Source organism: Chamaea fasciata, unplaced genomic scaffold, assembly GCF_029207755.1.
Source record: "Chamaea fasciata isolate MVZ Bird 193981 ecotype frontalis unplaced genomic scaffold, bChaFas1.0.hap1 SCAF_5, whole genome shotgun sequence".
Lineage (NCBI taxonomy): Eukaryota > Metazoa > Chordata > Aves > Passeriformes > Sylviidae > Chamaea > Chamaea fasciata.
The window spans coordinates 69,978,310-69,999,205 of NW_027094090.1; the positions used below are offsets into that span (position 1 = coordinate 69,978,310).

Genomic DNA, 20,896 nt, shown 5'->3' on the forward strand with positions numbered 1-20,896 from the left:
GTTTTCATTACCTACTTTAAAATCACCGATCTGGTGCCACCCACGCAGTAGAGTTCACAGTTCTGTTTCTCAGACTGCAAAAGAAATATAAAACTATTTTTTTCTTTATCCTGTGGGATGATATGGTTACCCTATCCTTGCTGCCTTGGCCTTGAACAAGCAAACCCTGCTGCCTTCTAGAAGGTAAAATATGAGCTGTCAGTCATTGCAGCACCTCATCCTAATCTCTGACTGATTTTAACTCTGGATTTGGGTTTGGTTTTTTTTTTAACATACAAGTGATATGTTTTCCTTCCAGACACATTCAAAACGTCATAGAAAATGGGGGATTTGATTTTGATTGCACATTTAGGCACATTTAGACTGGAGAAATACAGCTGAGGCCAAAACTTGCCAGGGACTACCTTTCTGATTGAACAGTATTTGTGAACTAGAAGAAACCAGGATATAAAGCTGAGAGAACTGGGATTTTTCAGCCTGGAGGAGAGAAGGCTTTGGGGTGACCTCATGGTGGCCCTTCTGGTGCCTGAAGAGTGTCTACAGGAATAATGAAGAAAGACTGTATCAAATGACCTGGAGTGACAAGACAAGGGGGAATGGATTCAAACTGACAGGTTTAGATTAGATATTAGGAAGAAATTCTTCCCTGTGAGGGTGGGGAGGCCCTTGCACAGGGTGCCCAGAGAAGCTGTGGCTGCCCCATCCCTGGGAGTGTCCAAGGCCAGGTTGGATGGGGCTGGGAGCATCCTGGAATAGTGGAAGGTGTCCCTGCCCAGGGCAGGGGAGTAGAATGAGATGATCTCTAAGGTTTGTTCCAACCCAGGCCATTTTATGATTCTGTAACTGAGTGAATAAAGTCTACCAGATGACCTGACAAGCCTTTAGTTTATCCTCCCTCCTGCCAGTTCTTTTACTTAAATATGGAGCAGCTTTGATCTGAAAACCTACTGCAACACAGAATCGTTCACTTCCTTATAGTGAAACACATTTTGATTCGTGCAAACTTGTCTCAAATTCCTATGCACAAAGCCTGCTTGCAAGCTTTGAAATATAAATTATAAGGTATGAATTACAGAGTATGAATTTTAGGACTTGGTCAGAGGAAGTTTTTCTAAGACTCTCATATCAGATGTATAAAAGAGCCCTATTATAAGGAAACCACCACAAATTGTGACTAGCAATAGCAAAGATACCCAAATTATTCATGCAGTAAAATCTGCTGGAATGCAGGATGTCTCTGAGCTGTCTGTACTGTTCCCAGCCACATCCAGGAGAGACAGCAGCAGTGACCTGACATCTCACCTGGGAGCTGAATGAGCAGCCACATTCCCTGGAGAAGTGAGGAACCTGAGCAGGACAAGGCCAAATGATGGTTTCTGGGTGGCAGACAGAAACCTCCCATAACGCTGACATCCAGCAGCACGGCACCTTTGCTTTCCTAATGCCACCACCACCAGCCCCTAAATACGACTGTGTCAGAGGAGACACAGGGTTCATCTCATTTACAGCATTTGAAATGCAAATTGAGGTCGCTCCAAACCTTCCTCACAGAGACCACACCTTTTAGGGTGGGCTTCATCTCAAATTAAACACCTACCTCCCCCTCTAATGGCCACAAAGGAATGGCTGCCTTAGATAAACACGCGTACATTTGACAGCTTTATTCCAATCTATGAAGCCAGGCCTGCTGCTTCAGATCCTAGGAAGTCAGTGGAGGCGTCTGCAGCAGAGGTGAGCTGTGAGAAAGGGACTGCAGCTGTTCTGCTTGTCTACAGCATCCCATGGAAGGATCCTGTTTGCCAGCAGCCCCATCTGATGGTTTTTTCATCTCTGCTCACACATCCCTCACAGTGTCAGAAAAAAGAACTGGAACAGCTGCACTGACAGGTGATTTTGTCACAGAGAATTCAGAGGCGAAGGGGCAGGGGATGAGATTAATTGCTACATGTGGTATCCCTATTTTGTTTTGGTTTTTTTTTAAATCTTATAAACCTGGCAGGAGTAGAGCCGTTTTCACAGATACGAGGTGAAATTAATGAACAGCTGTCCTGCAAAACAGCAGAACCATGAGCTGAGGCACGAAGTTACACTACATGAGGCGCTGCTGCAGGAGGGAAAAATTAGTTGTTCTCACCACTTCCTTCCTTCCTTCAAATGAAATTGCTGCTTGCTGTGTTCCACCACAAGCACAGAGAAATATATGGCCTCAACAGGGGCACTGGGTGGCTGTTTTCTTTCAGGAGAAGGAGATTCACTAAAAATTAACTGAGCAGCTCTAATCTTACATTTGAGCTTGCACTATCTTTAGTGTTGATAGGTCCCCCACCTGCATCTAAGCAGTCAATTATCACACCACAGTGACTTCTCCACCTGCTTCCGCAACCCAGATAAAAGCCCTGTAAGTAATGCTCCCTGCAAAAGTGCCCCTATGCTCCAATCCAAAAAAGTCCATAGAGTGTTTTTCACTAATTTGATCAATTCAGTCATGCCCCTAGATGGAAGGAGAATTAGATAGAAAGAAAAATAAAATCCCTTCATTACACAGACTTCCTAAAAGCCGAGACAACAGAAATGAAGAGGAAAGGAACATTCTTGCATTTGTCACTCCATGCGGTTTTTGAAGCAAAAAAAGTAGGTGACCTGGCAGCCACCGCCTATACATGTGACAGAGACAAGAATATGCAAAAGCATCACAGGAAAAGACATGAAAAACCAATATATTTTCAAAGGCATATGAAGGTTCACATCTGGAGAAAAGTTTTAACCCATCAAAGATGGATGAATAAATCTGAAGGAATAGACTGAAGGAAGCCCAGTCTTGAAGAGAAACTTGCTCCTCTCGTTTCTCAGAAACTTTTTTCTACCTCTCACAACTATCAATTGTTTAGGAAGCGGAATGAGTTTTGCCTGCTTGGGAAGCATCCATCTGATGCCAACCAGCCAGCAGGATGAGCTGACTGGCCAAACAAAATAGGAAACCTTGGGCTTGACTTCTCCCTTTTATCCAGTTTTTCATTAAACTGGTAGGAACTCAATACCCTTAAGCCTTCTATTATTCTGTTTAATTTGGATGAAATCTGCCAGTGAGAGAAACTTCTTAAAGTGAGTGGATTATGATTTGAGATCCCAGTTACATCACATCTTCTACTGACTGAAAAGGGGAAAAAAATCCACAAATGCCAAATAATGATGCCTTGCTTTAGCTTCCTTGAAATGGACGCTGACAAAACAGCGCGCTCTTTGTTGCTTCTGCACACCCAGAACTATCCACCAGTTAAACTGTAATAGTCTGATTTTTGGGTGAAAGCCAGGATTTAATGCATCACCAAGTACTGACACTGGACTTCACTTACAGCCCTAGCTGCTGCAACCACCACCATCATTTCTGTAAACAGCTGCCCATCGGCTGGCTGAGGATCCAGAGACATTTCTGAGCTGAGTTCAATGGTCCTCCTGCGTGCTGACAGATGGCTTCTAACAGATAAACAAGAAGGGTAAAATTATCACAGATTAGTACAGAGCCATTTATCTGAAACACACCTTGAACTGTCAATTCCTTTGTTCGCAGGTGAAAGCTTCAGTTTTGAGATTATGCTAATGTGTTTTAAACCTTGCCCTGGTGTTAGGTGCTATAAAATCAGCACTGTTGATGCAAACACTTCGCTAAAGGCACTAAGCAGATTAAAATAAAGACATTTCCAGATTGGAACCTCTTTTTATTAGAAACTCCAATTCCAAGGCTTGTTAAGTCTCTTTTGGTGAAGCCAGAGAAAAAAAAGTTAAATGGTAGGCATCTTGCACTCACATTGAACTCCATCATAGTTGAATTCTTTTGCCTCTTCACAGACTTGCTGGATCACAGGATTGCTTTTGGCTACTCTCCTGCTTCAATTCCCAGTGGCTGAGTGACAGCTGTGTGTTGTATTAATTGATTTGAGATGGTCAAAGCTCCATTTTGCACTCAGGAAAGTGATTTTATTTTTCTTTCTGAATGTCTCTCAGTAACAAACACTGCTCGACTCCCGCTAGCACCACATTAGAGAGGACAAAATGCTGATGCAGAAGTAATCTTTTCCTATTTGGTCTCAACAGTGCTGCCAGCTTACTAACAACCCTCTGTAAAATGCCTCTTGCGATTACTTAAAGCATTCTCAAACCTCCTCTCCGTCCAATGCCTACTGTGGCAAAGAAACCTCAGGAGTCTCTAACAGGAGGTGGGGAAGAGTCCAGGAGATGTTTTCTGAGTTTCCTCCGGCATCATCTCATTTCTGAGTCACTCCACTCCACTCGCAACCCAACCCGAGCCAAGTCCCTCTGGACAGAACCCACTGCTCACCACCAACGTCCACCCGGATTCCAGGCTGTATGAAACACTGGGAATTCCCTGGGTCAGACCCAAGCAGTGGGGATCCAAGCACTCCTTGTTTCATCTAAACATGTAATCCACATTTCTGTTACTTAACAGCTGCTTCCAAAGGACAAGTGGAGGCTTATCATCTGAGCTATTCCAGACCCTAAAATGAGCTGGCAGAACTCCCCCCAACCCCCAAGAAAGAATTTTCCAAGGAACATAAACCTGGCTTTCACTACAAATATTCACGTGGCGCTGCAAGCAGTTTCCAGAACTCACACTTCCAAAGCTCCCAGAAGTTCAAAGGCAGCGCCACTACAGCTGGTCAGGGCTCTGAAACAGTCCTTACACATTATACATTACATATTATATAATGCAAACAGCTCCAGCCATCAAGGTCATCACATATTTACAACTTTCCACCTGCTGCACGCTGTTTCGCCATCATCATTTAGCAAATGATATCTGGCAGCACTCACAACAAACGGGGAGTTTCACAGCACATCACAAAGTTTAGTGGTTCTGGGGCAGGGAAGTTTCCTGCACAGACACAGAAGAAGCAGAAGTAGAAAACAAAGAGCTGGCAGTGGAAAAGAATAGGTGAACACGAGACAGGAAGCATGTCTGAGTCTATCCTCATCCAAGCAGTTTGCTGTGCTACGCTCTGTGCTGCTGGGAATAAAACAGGAGTGCACAAACCCCATTACCCAGAGCAATCAAACAGCTTCCTGAGGGATAAACATGATTTATGTACTAAGCTCTTACAGGCCTGAAGTCCTGGCAGAAAACGCAATTTATCCGACTTCCCCCTCTGCCCAATCTGGTGGCCTTTAACAAGCTAACACTCCCTGTGAGATCAGAATTCCTAAAAGCCTGTCAAACACAGAGATTACTACATGCTACGACTCCCACCCATCTTGCCAAGGTGTTTTCTTTTCCATCCACCTCTCCTGCCTCTGCCATCTGCCAGACCTGCCCCCAGCTACGCAATCACATCCCCCCTGCGCAGGCATGAGTGGGTGGGTCTGGGAAACCCTGGGCTTCCAAGTGCTGCAGAACTGCTACAGGAAATGTTCCTGGCAGAAATCAAGTCTGGAGTTTTACCCTCCCCTCCTCGTCCTGACTGAGTTTTCCCATTCCTTGTAGGCTTCTTTATTCTGAGAGAACACAGTTACAGGATCCATTAGAGTAAAGGTAGTAAACAGGAGACTTGCTGCTATTTAGGGAGCTGCCTAACATACTACAGCAAAGCAAAACATGCCACCTTGAAATGCCTGCAAGAGTTATATATATATACTGCAACACTACGAAATTCTAAATAAAAGCCAAGCCTGAAGTTTGACATAGACAGCCACACACATCACAGGAAACTATTTTGGGTTGAAGTACTGTAGAATTCCTTAGCTTAATGAGCTGCCATGCTCCAGTTTTCACAGACTACCCATAATCCAAAGAAATCTAAATATTAAAAATACTTGAGCTAGGTTCTGAAAAGATCTGAGGGAGGAATTTATAAACCAGCTCTTTCAAACAAGACATAAACCTCACAGCCATGCAGTCTCTCAGGCTAGTGTATCCAACCTGAGTTTACTTTTACTCAGGAATCCACATCCTCAGTTCCCGAAGAATGAGGCAGAGTGCTGGGAACAGAAAACTCCTTTAAAAGACTCAAGGAAATCCCTGGATCACAAACTCTGGGCCCACTGGGGGATTTGTATCTGTATCTCCCTGACACCCATAGGAGGGGCAACACAGAGTGATGCAAGCAACCTGGGAGATTAGTGGAGTGTGTCAGGGATAATTTTTGGCACAGCTTACAGCTGGATCTACTATTCACTAACAAGAAATCCCTAACTGGGGACACATAATCAATAAAACCACTGGCCCATGAAACACTGCATTCAGGATCCTGAGGGGAGCGAGGAAGGAAGGTGGCAGATTCTCCAATTTACTGATTGATCTTGAACTCGTCAGTTTGGGCTGGAAGTAGCTCATATTCCTTTAGGAACACTGTAGAAACTACGTGTTGGAAACAAGAATCCCCCAAGAGATGGCCACCCAGGACATTCTCCCTTTCTGACCCCTTTGTCCTCAGCTTCTTGGAGCAGCACTGGACTTACCCCACAATGAACTGACTGAATCTGTGATTTTCCTTCCTGTTACTGAGTAAAAATAAAGGGTGTGCTCTATCAGGGAAATGAATGTCAGTCTCTTGACCTGCATGAGAAGACTTCCCACGTTCCTACCTACAGGATGTGTACTACACAAAAGTTAACCCAACATACCTTTTCCTTTGACCAAGCCTCAGACAGCTGATTTGAGAGCATCGCACCAACTGGGCAGTCCAACTGCCACCTTTTCAGGTCTCAAATTCATCTTCAAATTTCACCTTGCAGCTCAAGAATGCATGTGACAAGTTACAGAGCTCTACAGCATCATGGCCAGCTGGTCTATGCTACTCATTTCAAGACACTTAAGCAGTGGATTGTTTACCAAAAAAAAAGGATGAGTTCAGAAGCAACAACTGAACAATTTCAGAGAGCAATAATTCAGTTTCCGTAGTAATTAAACTGTTTACTACAGGGTTGAAGATGAGCTGTTTGGTTTCCAACAGCATGGTGACATTTTGCTTTCTGGTACAACACCAAAATCTAAAAATCAATGAGATAAAAAAGCAAATTAGTACAAAAAGGTAGTATGAGTCAAAGAGGAGACTTTTTTTTTTTTTTTAAAGCGATTAAGCAGCATAGAAGAATGTGTTGATGAAGGATGTTGGGACAACAGGCAGCTCTTCAAAATGCAGTTTATTGTATCAAAGGTGTTACAGCAGTCCTGGGTCCTGGGTGACTGAGCCACACCTAAAGCTGCCAGTTACAGCTTTGGCATGCCTGAAGCCACTTCAGCTCTGGTTACAATGCATTACATAGTTTTCTTTGCTGAGCATATTAATACATCAAAACCAATCAGCATCATACACAATACCTTTACATTTACGTCTCGCCTAGCGCAACTACAATCATTACCATATTATGTTACGGTTTAAGTTTAAAGTTGTTTTTCAGTTTTCTTGCAGTGGAAAATTCTTAGACCTTTTTTCTACTTGGTAAAAACATGTTTCTGTTTGCCAATAGTATTTTTTGCTTTTCTCGAGACCTCTTTCTGCTTGCTAAAAAAATTTCTTTGTTTGTGGTCAACATATCCTTTGCTCTAGCCATAAAACCACTTTCCAACTCGACTTAACCTTTGCCTTCTTAGTTGTCCATTAACAACTGGCTCAGCAATCCTTAATTTAGACATCTTTTATTCTCCTGTATCAAAACTCGCTTCTGTCTCTGTTCTGCTTTCAGGTTCCACATTCAGAAAGCCTTCTGCTAAGCATTGATAGCTGTAAAACTTTCCTGTGAACGTTCATCATTCCCAACAAAGCAGCAACCTAAGAATAAGACAAATATATTTACCAACTAACCGTTCCAAGAACACCTGCACTTCTTTAATTAAGCAGAACAAAGGCTAAGAAGGAATGGATTGTTTATGTAAGCACCAAGAACATGAAAGGCTGTTGTAAGTAACAACAGTAATTTGGAATGAGGTGTTAAACTAAGTTAGTGAAGGCTAAATGAAGTCTCAAAATGCTAAGAACCTGAGACATTGATTAATTTGGGAGATTATACTATTACTACATTTATTGCAGGACTTTCTCTGCAGCATTTGGTGCCAGGCCTTGACAGAGACAGGAAACTACACTAAAAGGACTTGATGTAGTAGTTAGTCCTACTAAAGACATTTCTGTGGTTTTATGCACTGCAATAAAAGTCAGTTGATTTATACTGCACATCTCTCACAAATCTCCTGCAGGATTCCTACAACCTACTGGGAAGTAGGCATATTTGGGGCAGAAGCTACACGATGGAAATGCTGCAGAAGACTGAGAAACACCCAAGACCCAGAATTTCACTGCCTTGCGCTCTGCCTCCTGCACAGCAAGATCACTCTGGAGAAGATGCTGGCATTTGACAACCAGAAGTGTAGAAGTTCCACATCCACCTCCACAAATCCCTCACCTTGCCAGAGCTGCTCCAAAGCCTGGAACCAAAACTGGCCAAGTGCGTGTGGCTAAGGAGTTCTGAAGTAGCTGAATATCCCCAGAACAGTGAAGGTTGGAGTTCTTTCTAAATACACATTATGTATGCATCCATTTAATGCCAACAGTGTGTAAGATCCTACTAGAACATACAGTGAGGAGTCATCTCATCAGAAATGCTGTGGATGGCATGCAGACAGAACAAAGCATGCCTTTGTTTTAAAGTCTCACCCCCAAACTATAGTAACCAACCCCAGTTTGAGATATGAGAGATCAAAGACTTGCCTGCTGTAATCCATCATCCCTCAGCTTGAGCTGTTTATTGCCCCAAAGGGCAATCTAACCCTCAGCAAACATAAAGTTCACTAGATGTCAAGCCTGTGGACTGTTCTAGTTGGCAAAATGCAATCAGAGAATGAAAAAAAACCAGAGCAACAAATGTTGTTTTCCTGTCTTTCTGCTAACCATATGGACATTTTCCCTACCACAGCTCTTAAGTAGGACAGGTACCAGAGATAGCTGCAGTGAGTGGGCTGTACTCCACATATTTCATCACTCCACTTCCAAATCTCACCACTTCAACAGACATCTCTAGAGCAAAATGATTCTCCTGTCTTGTGGCATGAAAATGCCCTCTCCGACTATGGTTTCGGAGCCTCTCTTATACCTCTGGCCACTGAAACTGGACCCTCAATTTACTCAAGTGACCTGCTTCCATCCGATACCTGAGCTTCTCCACCGAAATTATAATTTACCTCACGCAGTTTTAATTGATTGTTACTTGCTTGGGTTATCTTGCTTAACCAACTGAGCAGTCCTTAAATTGTCCACTTCACTGAATGCTTTGCCCTTAATTGATTGCTTTTCTGATTTAGCCACATACTTGTTCTCAGATTTCCTAAGTGCAGCCTTTCTCTGCTATTCTGCTTCACATAAATGTTTCTTTATTTTTCTCTCTGCTTTTTATGTTTCTTATTCAGTGTCCCTGCTGCTACAAACTCCTTGCCTCTATTGTGTTAAGCCCTAACAATCTTCCACCTCCCAAGGCTTCTCCACTTCACCACCTTCCCTCCTGCCCTCCAAGAGCATTTTCTTTCCTTCTAGAGCACTCCATTCTGCAATCCTCGCCCTTTCGGCCGGCAAGAGGGTTCTGACACTTTTCCCAAGAGGAAAAACTCAGCTTTTAAGTAAGAACCAGAATATATGGAGGAAGGCACCCTGCTCCTGAGAGCAGCCAACAACCAGGACGAGGCTAAAAGCTGGCAGAGCTGTGTCCCCTGCCCAAGCTGGATAATGGGGCAGCACTTGCTGCCTCTCACTCCACAGTCCTGACACTGTTGAGGGATCTGGGACACAACCAGAGCCTAATTTACACCACTATTTATAGAACATTTTACTCCTTGAAGTGGGAAGAGCTGCTGGTGACAGCTGAGGTAGTTCTGGAAATGATCCCAGGCATTAAGGCAATCCTTTTCCAAAACACCGGGGCACAGTTATTCTGGAGCTGGCACGCCTATGGTGTCACCTGTAAATTCCCAAGGGACAGCAGGCACAGCCACCACCTCCAGGCAGGGAGGGATGCGAGGGCAGCACCAGGGAAAGGAGGGAAGAAATCCCAAGGGTGCCTCCCCACTCCTCTTTTCAGAGGAGGTGTATCAGCTTGCTCAGGGAAAGCACAAGCCCAGAAAACCCAGAGTGCTTTTCACTGTGAATTAACTCTCTGAACGTTTGTGGTCGTTTATAATATCAACTTCTAAAAGCTGCTGCTAAAAAGAGCAAGCAAAAATCCTAAACACCCTTCAAGAAATTAATCCAAGGTATCTACTCAGTATGAGGACAAAAGTAAAAATTCACTAAATAAATCATTCAACCTACTTAGTCCTGCAACAAGGCATTATAAGACAGGAACACTGCCTGCAAATTGGTTTAAAAATACTTTAAAAATCATGTTTACGTGCTCAATCACTCATCCAGTGTTTTGGGAGATCCTCCTCTGCAATGCATTCAGCCCATTCACTTTAGACCCAAAAAGTGATGATGAAATGACAGTGCCTGGCTATTTCTCCCTTAAACTTGTTTAAAGCTAATCTGCTCTTAGCAGTTATTCAGTTTTTTGAGAAATACCTGTACACTGGCAGCAATTCATGAGTGGAAGCAACTTACTTCTCAGGACTTCAGGGTTTCATTTTAATTTCTCTAAGGCAAAACAAGTTATTGATCTTAAATGGAAAGGAGGAAGATTCTTACCAGACAGACTGCAGAGCCAGCCTGTCCACGAGACACCACCTGAAACCAAACGATTAAGCTAAAAATTCTTCGGGAAAGAACTGATTAAGCTCTAAAGTGCTGAGCAAGCTCGTATTCATCTAGGTTGAGCCCTGATTTCAAGTGACAGCATCCTGCACATGCTCTCCTGGTTATGCCACAGAGAAGAGAGCCCACACTCCACTGGAAGCCAAGCAGCCCATTTCCCCCAGCAGAGGGAACTTAGCTTTTCCCTGCGATGCAGATCCGCTGTTCTGCAGCAGATGAGAAAACAGAATTCCTACTAAATTTGCAAAATCAGCTCCACATTTTCCCACAAATTAAAAAACAACAACTGGGGAAAAAAAACAACAAACTCAACCCTCTGAGTGCAAGTCTTTCAGTAGCAATGGTCTGTTAGACAAGCGAAGCACAAAAGAGTTTGTTTGTTTTTTAAATGAGAGAACGCATCAACGACCCAATGCAAAAATAAACATTTTCTCAGATCTGGACCCATCAGCAATTTACTGAACTACACTAAATAAGTGTTTTCCACTTGTTCTGTTGTCTGAACAGATCTATCAAAACACATGGCTTCTCTATTGATATCAACCTCTTTGTTGTTGTTAGCATTTGTGGATCAGAAAGCTCCAACAGCACACTCTGCCATTCCCTTCTGGGTACACTTGAAGGCAATGGCTTAACCAGGATAGAAAAAACTAAATGTCTCATGTGCATTTTTACTGCTTCATCCAGCTGGGCATACATAAACCTGGAGCTGTTCGGCATTTGTCCATAAGGCTCAGCAAGTGCGTTTCTGCTAGATGCTTGCCGGCTGCCAAGACAAAATGTTCAATAATATGACCTATGAAGGAATGCCCAGATTGGGTGTTATTCCTCCTATTCCCTTCACTGTTGCAGTTTCCCTAATTAAAAAATGTGTCTAATTATAGGCTGATATGTAATTCTCACTATAGCAATCCCTAGCACTTAAAAACTGTGAGTCAGGCCCCCAAAATGATGATTAAGCTCAGAAATTAGGCATCTGAATTACAACAACCCACACTGGATTTTCACTTGCCTTTTGGGGCCCAAGCCACCGCTCACGTTTACAAGCACTTCCCTGTAGTTATGAGGACTGAAACATTCCATTTCTACCCCAAGAAAGCAAAACTGTCACAAATCCACTTGATTGCAGGAGCTGGCACAGCTATTACAAGCTGTGGGGCATTCTCCAAGCCGTATTAATTGCCCCTGGCCTCAAAATACATAGTTCACCAGCCTTTCCTGCTTTTGCTCTGAGAGAGGAGTAAGCGTCACCAAACCAGGTGAAATTTTGCACGTGGACATCCCCTGGTGTCCTCCTCATACTCCTAAATTAAGATCATCACAGTGATAAATCTTAAACTCCTCCTCGTGTAACTGAGGAATAGTGGTAGATATATGAATTCTCTGAGAACTTCCAGGTGAGCTATCAGCTTTACAGACCTATGTAGACAGACTGAAGTTTCTCAACCCATTTCTTAATTATATCATAAAAATTAAATACAGGATGTATTTATCTCAAAAATATTTTTCAAATCAACCTTTAAGCAAACTGTGGACAGAGTGTTCACTTCATCATCCCCATTCTCATCTGATCCAACAGCATTCCTCTGCCCCTGCCTCGTGAATACTGCATCTCTTTTTATCCCATATTACCGCCACACCCTGTATGGATTTATTCTCATGCTTTTCACATTACCATTAATTATGAACTGGCACAGGAGACTGCAAAGAGTCTGAACCTGGCTCAGACAAATAAGAAGGTAACGTTGCCTGAGTGGATGGCAGTAAATCACCCACAATGAGCAAGGATAATCTAAAGGCTGCATTCCAATCAGGAATGTCTGCTGCAGCACTCGCTGCTGTTGTCTAGTGACAGAACTCACAGATGGAGCAGGAGCAGAGGATCTGAATTTCACCAGCAGCTGACGAGTCATTCTTTGTACTGTAAGTAACAGCGAGTTACTATCCAGGAACAGGGATTCATATCCCTAGTCAATGCTACATATGGAATAAAGAGCTCTTCTATTCTCTTTGAAATAGATAAATGCTTCAATGGAAGACATGGAAAGAAGAAAAAAACTAAAACAAATGCATTGCACACTTCACAAGTAGTAAGTTGGTTCTACCCCAGGTTCTAGCAGCAGGAAGAGGCAGTACCCACCAAACCTTCAGCACAAGTATTGGATCACTCCTCCAGGGAATATTCCCACAGCCTATCACTTGACCAGGTATTCTTTCACATTAAAAATGGCACTAACAGATGGAAAACCCACCCCATTAACCAAAACTCCCAATCTGCATAGCCGGGATCTCACTACACATTCTTGGAAGGAAAATCCTTCAGAGCACAGAACGTCTCTCTGTAAGTGATGCCTTAAGTTTTAACTTTCATGTTTTTCAGATTCTGTGCTGCCCAGGGGTGCAGTTCCGAGCCTCAAATTAAGTGTCAACTTAGACAAACCAAATCCTTTTCCTGCTGAAGACCAAGGACAACTTTCAGGCCCAAAAGCACAAACAACAGGGGACTGAAGGGAGGAACAACAAGGACGAGATCTCACGACCTGAAGCTGTAATTGAACAATTAAAGCCCAATATGCAAATGGACCAAAACTTATAAAAATGACTGATCTTACAAAAATGGCCATTTTGTGACCATTCTTAGTCCACCTTGGCTGTAGCCCTGGCCAGGCCCTGTCCTGCCCCAGGTGGAACCTGGAAGCCTTTCAAAAAATATCTACTTTATTCTCTAGCTCTGTCCAGTCTCTGTTTCAGGTCAGTCTTCCCAAGGCATGACAGGCTTACGGCACTGTAAAAATAATAATTTCTGGGCAGCGATAATTATTCACAGAATTCCCAACCGATGCCAGTGGTGACTCAGACCTGAAGTTCAGTTACAAGAGATAACCATATCATGTACATAATTTCCTCAATTCCCTTTATAACTCTGCTTCCTTTGCCGTATGAAAGTACATGGGGAACTAAAATTCAGTGTCCCCTGGCAGTTAAAAGTAGGAGGGCTGAAGCCCAGATGAGTAACCTGATATTCTTCATCCCATCTGCCATTAGGCCCTGTCGCAATAGGACACGAAATAAAGATGCTCGACTCCAGGCAGAAGGCAGCAGAAATCAGAAGGTTTTGTTTACAATTCTTTCAGCCCTTTTATAACATGTTGTGCTAAAAGGGCACTTTAATGGTCCACAGGACTGACACCTCTCCCACTGGCCAAGTAACAGAAAGAGCAAACAACACCTGTTGTTATGGGAAAGGAGTATTGTTTACACTAGGTTGTTTTGAAAACTGTTGAAATTTTCCCTTGGGAAGAGCTCAGCAATTCTCAGGCTCAGAGAATATCGGGTCCACAAGGCCTAAACCTTACTGACTCACTAAGAAAGGCAGGAATCAATCAGAGAGCTTTGGGTTTAACATCACCCGCTCACTGCACATTTCCAGCTTTTTGGACTGGCTTCCTCTAGTCTTTTGGCATTTCTGAATTCTGCCTACAGCAGTAGGTCCCTCATCACCCTGCCCAGGGGTACCACCAACACTGCAACAGCATCAGTAGAACGAGGGAACCTCCAAACACTGAGGCAGATGAAACAGAATTCCCAGAACTGACATTTGGCCAGATGGACCACACAGGAAAACATTAAAATCTTTTCACTGGGGAAAGAAAAAAATGTTTTGTTTGTTTGTCTTCCATCTCTGACGGGAAATACAAAGCCGTTATTTCTCTATTACAGCAACGGCCACTCCTGGGCATTCCAGAAATACGCAGAGCAAGTTTTTCCCACAAGAAAGCAAGGAAAATAGCTGATGACCCGTTTTCCCAGCACTTCTTAAAATATAGGACAGCCATATAGCAACTTTCAAATTTAAGCTGGTGGTGGTTCCTCGTTGGATCTCATAAATAATAACGGGATGGGGCAAGCGAGAGGCGTTCCGCGAGTTTTTTATTCCCTTATCAGCCTCAGTGAAGGTGGAGACATAAAAGACGGTAAAACTCATGCCATAACAACAGAAGCCAAAGTTCTCTTTGCTACAAGGCCTTTTAAAAGTTTTTTAGCCAATAGACTAATGCTAAAAGCTTACAAGTGTCTCAGAGCAGAGGCTTACCTGCTAAGTAAAGGCTTCATCTTGCCAATTCATGAAGGCAAAGTCTGCAATTTACCTGGAAAGCCTGATAGCCAACAACTGGCACATCAAGGATGCCAAACAACAGATGCCCTGACCATCAGTGGGAGTTGCAAGGCTCTGGAGGAGGGTACTGGTTCAGATGGGGAAGGAGATAAAGGAATAAATAATTTCACACAAGTTCTTTGTATCACTGCTGTGAATGTTCATTGGACAATTATAAAAGGAGCCACTCCAATAGTCTGGGGCTCCTCTTAAGGTTGAGGAAGGCCTCAAGCAGCTTAAGGATGGGAATAGGCTGAGCTGAAGAAGAGGTGGAGGGGAAAAAAAGAAAGAAAAAATATAAACACGATGGTTGTTCAGGAAATGTTCAGGATGCTCTCAGCAAACACGAACAACATAAAAAAAATGTTAACCATTTCTATTCAGCTGTTCCCAGCAGCTTTAAAAGCCTCCCTGTAGCCACATCTCCATTTGAAAAGTGCATCTCTAAACCAGGAAATTAAGGAGGGCATTTTCCAGCAAATGGAACGGAAGTCAAAATAAAAGTCTGTTGATTTAATGCAACAACAACAAAACCCCCACACCATTCTTCTAGCCATAAAATACTGTATAACAACCTAATTTCACAACTTTCACCTTTATCCCAAATGGAGCAGCGGGAAAGCGACCTCCAGAACCCCGGTGAAAGCCAGGATTTGGTTCTCCACAATACAATTCGCCTTGTTAAAAATTTCAAATACTGCTAAGGTCAAGACAACAGGCACAGCTTCTTCATGAAGCTCAAAGCTTCTGTAGCAAATACTTTACAGTGCGCTTTGCCAGGGACAAGGGACTTATCAGTGCCCTGTCCCCATCCCATCTGCTGCTTATCTAATCAGGTTCAATTCTAAGACCTGGGAGAAGAATCTCTGGTCTTCTGTATGTAAAAATTGTGACATGACAAAACCTGAATCTACACCGAGGTTTACACACACTACTTAGCTTGGATTAATGCGCTTCAGTCTGAATTTAAGTGTATGCAGCTATGTTAAAATGATTTAGCATTAGGAGCAATTTCCTCGCATTTTGAGAACAGCATACAGAAAAAGACTAATGTATATCCAGGGATTTAAAATTTAAGTGGTTTTTGGTGCTCAGAAAACTGGAACAGCAGAAGACTGCAGTCCAAACAGCTTCCTCATTTCAGTGAGGTTCATCCACACTGGGGAAAGATGAATTCTAAAGGGTGAAAGAAAATTAATCTTCCATGCATTTACTTACTAGGAACCAGCCTCAAAAATAGGAAATTTCATATAAGTCATTGAATGTCAAATGGGAGCAACACTCTTGGCTGCTCTGAAGATGAAAATTACAGCTAGAGGAATAAATCACTCATTGCTACATTGTATGGATGATTCAGTGCCCATTCCATCCATTAAACAGCAAAGAAAGGGAAAACATAAATGGGAAAATACATACATCCAGCAGTGTCTGGGTATGTACATACCAGACTTTCGGGGCCCCAGCTGGGTAACCTAAATTCCAGCAAAGTCCCTGCTCCCCCTGCTCCCCAGTGCCTGGCTGTGGGCCTTTGGCTGCTCCCAGCTGACAGGAAAAGAGCCTCAGGGAGCTGGCTGCATCTTCGCCTATACACTGGCAGACTGGGGTTTGTACAAATCCAAAGGAAAGCAGCAGTCCAACACTTTGCAAGATACTAGGGACCCCACCGGTCTGTTCCATCAGGACTGCAAATCAAAGTCTGTTAGAAAATGCTACTTAAGGTCAAGGAAGGAGGAGAGCAGGAGCTGGAACTTGGGAATTTAGATCAATTCCTATCTTGCCAGGACAGATGTCATCTGCAAAGACATTGTGAGCTAACTCAGATAGGTATTTCTCATTGTTTTCACATCATTCAGGTATCCACCTTAAAGATATGGAGCCAAGCCTCTCTACAGCTTGCTTTCTTCATCACAGCCTCCAAATAATAACATGCAATAAGAACATTTCTTTCCTCTCACCTTTAACCCTCTCTTCAAAACTGTACCTCTTCACCAAAACAACTTCTTATCTCAGCTGGAAACCACAAACGGCAAATACTCCATTTACCCCCAATGAAGCAAATACAACAGAAACAACAACAAAATCAAGTAAAATATTGATGAAAACACAGCCGGGCAGTGGCAACACCTACTCAGGACAGAAAAATGAACTGGATTTGGCTCAACATGTGGGCATATCCATTCATTTCAGGGCAGGGCTTCTCAGGCCATGGAGGCAGAAGTAACCCAATCCAGCATGTCCCAGGTCTACTCCTAACTCTGTCCTTCACATGCACCTAGTGAAAGCGTAATAATAATACAGAGTAATTCTGTATCTGATGAAGCACTTTAAGAAGGGCCAAACTCTTATCTAAAGTCAACCTGAGCAATGCAAAGTTTAATCTCAGATTTGCCTTGAGACAGCCCAACGAGGATCCCAACAGTCATGCAATTTGCAGTGCTGACATAAAAAGAGAAGGGGAAAAAAAAAAAAAAAAGCCATCTGAACTAAGGAAAACCTTGCTGACTCAGCAATAGCATCTGTCATACCCAGCTGGGGAGGTGACCTGGAATTCCAGTTCTGTGTTAATGCAATCCAGAATGAACTATGATGTGCACAGGGGGACTCTCCTCGTGTGATTGCACTCCAGGTACAGGCAGGAACAGCCGGCAGAGAGCAGCTGGCAAGAGACACTTACAGTGGGGAAAGCCCCTCTGGCACACTGGGAACAGAGCAGGATTTTTGCAAGGCACGCAAAGCCAGCAGCAGGAGGGGATCCACAGTCTGTTCACACTCACACTGCACACACCAGAGCCTGGCTGTTCCATCCAATTCAGCCCTTGACCCAGCTGTGTGATTTCAGGGCAGGAGATTCTCTGCTCTGTCCATGGAAAACTGACAAGAGGACAAACCTGGTGGAAAGGAGCGGAGAAGCCACCAGCCAAGGTGAGAGCACAGCCAGGGGACATCACTGGAGAGCAAAGACAAACTGTAGCAGATGCTCTGGACTGCAGTCATGAGAAGTGAGCTCAGTGGGGACATCTCCCATCAGTTTAATCAAGTCACGCCCAGAACAATCCCTGGTGACCTTTCAGCATCACACAAAACGGAAGCAGCAGAAGCAAGAACACAAGCTGAATCCCAAAGGAAGCCTTTCTGTTGTCTTGCAGGGACCGTCCCATCTCTTCCTGAAGAACCTTTAAGACACTAACCATCATCCAACCCGTTCAGTGGGACTGCTGACAGTCCAAAACCCACTGCCCCCCACAAGCATATTCAATCCCTACAGGAGGTCCACCCTCTACAAACAGATGAAAGAAGTGTCATATCAACACACAGTGCTTGGGATTTGTGGTTGCACGGAGCTTGTAAGGCAGATAAAAAGATCCAGTTCTGCCTCTAATGAATTGCAGTATTCTAAATAAAACCGTCCTAAAGGTATTACTGTATGTAATTTACTTCAGCAAATAACAGACAACAAGTAAAAACATTTTTGCCTAAATAATCTCAGCAGCACTAGGCCCTAAAAAATCCCCTGGGTAATCTGTAAAACCAGTTAGGGCTCATTAACATTAGCCACCTCAGAGGATGACAAGCCATTATGCTGTAGGCAGATCAGACACATTAGCTACTAGTGGCTCTAATAATGGTCTTACTCCTATTTTGACCACTTTGTGGTTCAAAATTGAGTTTTGCCATCTGACAGGATATTCAGCATTTGTCAGACAGGAAATGCTTTCACAGTACGACTACCCTGAACCTCTAGTGTCTTGAAATTTAAAGGCATCTTTGGCTAATTATACAGCTATTTATATTTGAAAACCAGCTCTGGAAATTCGCTCAAACACAAAGCCCCCATTGAATTGTTCCACAAGAACCAGGCCGGTCTGGGTTCTTGCATAAGCAAAGGGTTTACAGGGATCTTCCCATAAGGCTTCTGGCTGCACAAAGAGGAAAAAGAAGCAGCAGTGGAGATCGAGGAGTTACCAGCACCTGGTTGCCAGGGTTCAACCCAAACTACCCAGATGGTTCTGTTGAACTTGCTAAGTCACTCAGTGAATTGTCCTCGATTCAGGTACAGAAGGCAAAGCGTAAAGACTTCCTGAGATTTGAAAAGTATGGTTTCATCCACTTAATTACTCAACATCTACTTCAGCAATAGGAGTCTGGTGAGTTTATGAGAGGAGAAAGTTCCAAACCCATCAGCTGTTCGCTCTGTGTAGCAAGAACCTGGCTATACGATGCCACAAATGCCACTGTATTACACGAAGCAGTACTATGAATACCTGCATACAGATTTTTAGCCCAGGTTAATTCCCATTTATGCTTCAAACTGAGTGAAACCAAAATTGTTTGTTAACCAGAACGCGGCAGGAGGGCTAGGGAGAACGGCAATTAACACTGCTCTTAAATAGTTTTTATTAATAATACATTAAAGCACACCTAACATTAGAGTGTTATGGAAAAGCCATATTACTTGAAAGTTCACATGCAGGGTTTCTGTGAAGCTCTATCCCTCCTTTCCCATCCAAATAGAGACTGACATTCTCTGGAATTTTCCAGCTGAAAGTTAAATATGGAGTTTTTACAGCTGGCTTGCTTAGGGACAGCAGGACCAGAGCAAAGAGTTTTTGTTAACCTCAAATATACAGCAGCTTGCCTGACATGAGCTTCAGCTTCAAAGTCTTCTATCATGAAGCAAATTTAAGCAGCAAAAATAGAGTTCCACTTCACAACTGTTGGAATAATGCAGTTTACTACACTCATTACATATCTCCAGCATACAATTTCTCTTAAAAACTACTTTTAAAGCAGATCGATTTAAAGTTCATCGTATTTCGTGCTGCACCAGCTCATCAAGAGACTCAGACAAGAAACAACAGCCCCTTTTATTGCATGAGGCTCTCTTCAATAGCATCTCTGAGACAATCACTGTGCTTAGAGAGTAGAAAAACATATGGGCAAGTGGAATAGCTGATAAGCCACACAGAGTTTTTGTTACTAAACCATGTGGTGGAAATGGTCTAAAACTGTTTTGTAAACTGAAACTTCAGCAGCACTACCAAGCTTCAAACAACATTCGGTTTACAAACACGACAACTAATAGACCAAACTCTTTCCTACGTAACCTATGGGATAATTAAAAAAAAAAAATGGATTCACCTACCCCCCCAAATGGGACTCTTTGGTGCACAGGATCAAGATTAATTAATATTCAAGAAGATCAACATAGTTTCTAGTAGTTAAGTGTTTTAGCAGAGGGATCCTGCATCTGTTTGCTAGTTCTGTATTAAAGGGAGGACTTCTTCCAGGGCTGCCTCATGAGATAGTATTAACACATGCCTTTCACCTATCATTGCTCAGATTTCCGGCAGGGTTTGGGGATGAAAAAATGTGCTTTTCACGAAGTGCAAAGTTTCCCAGCAGACAAGATATTAAGCGACCCCATCAGCTCCAGTTCAGGACAAAGGCAAATACATTCAGGAAATACTGAAGAACTCAAAATAAAACTGTACGTCACTTAAAAACAAAAATATTTTAGAAAGGGAAAATAAGTCCCTTGAATTTTGGATGTGATTCCTTTTACTAAAGAGGGCTTTGATGGAGGTAGTTGGATTATCACGCACTCTGATCTTTGATTTGCTACTTGGAGGACAGAGAGAAAAAGGAGAGCTTCCCTCCGGGAAAGGGAGGGAAATCTGCCTCTCTTCCAACTGCCTGTATTTTACCCAAACATGTGAGAAATTTTTGAGGGGATGCAAATCTGCACTGCACACGCTTTTAAAGCGGAGTGATTTTTAAAAATCCTCCCCACCGCAGGGACCCGGTGGGTTTTCCACGGCTCGGTCGCAACATTTCTCCTCTCCCGTGCAGCTAGGCAAGGTGAACCGGGCCCCAAGGATTATCGCCATTTCCCAGCCACGTCAGAAGCAAAGAGGAGAGAAAAAGGTGCCTTTTCACGTGGCTTCTATAATAAGCCGCATAGAGTCCAGGAGCAGCGCGGAGCTTCCCCAAGCGC

General features: G+C 43.2%; 1 protein-coding gene across 1 annotated transcript in view; it reads right to left on the reverse strand.

Annotated features, from left to right (window-relative positions):
• The window catches only part of ST8SIA1 (ST8 alpha-N-acetyl-neuraminide alpha-2,8-sialyltransferase 1), a 110,101-nt gene that overhangs the window by 88,109 nt on the left and 1,096 nt on the right, over positions 1-20,896 (reverse strand). The gene's annotated exons all lie outside the window — the stretch shown is intronic.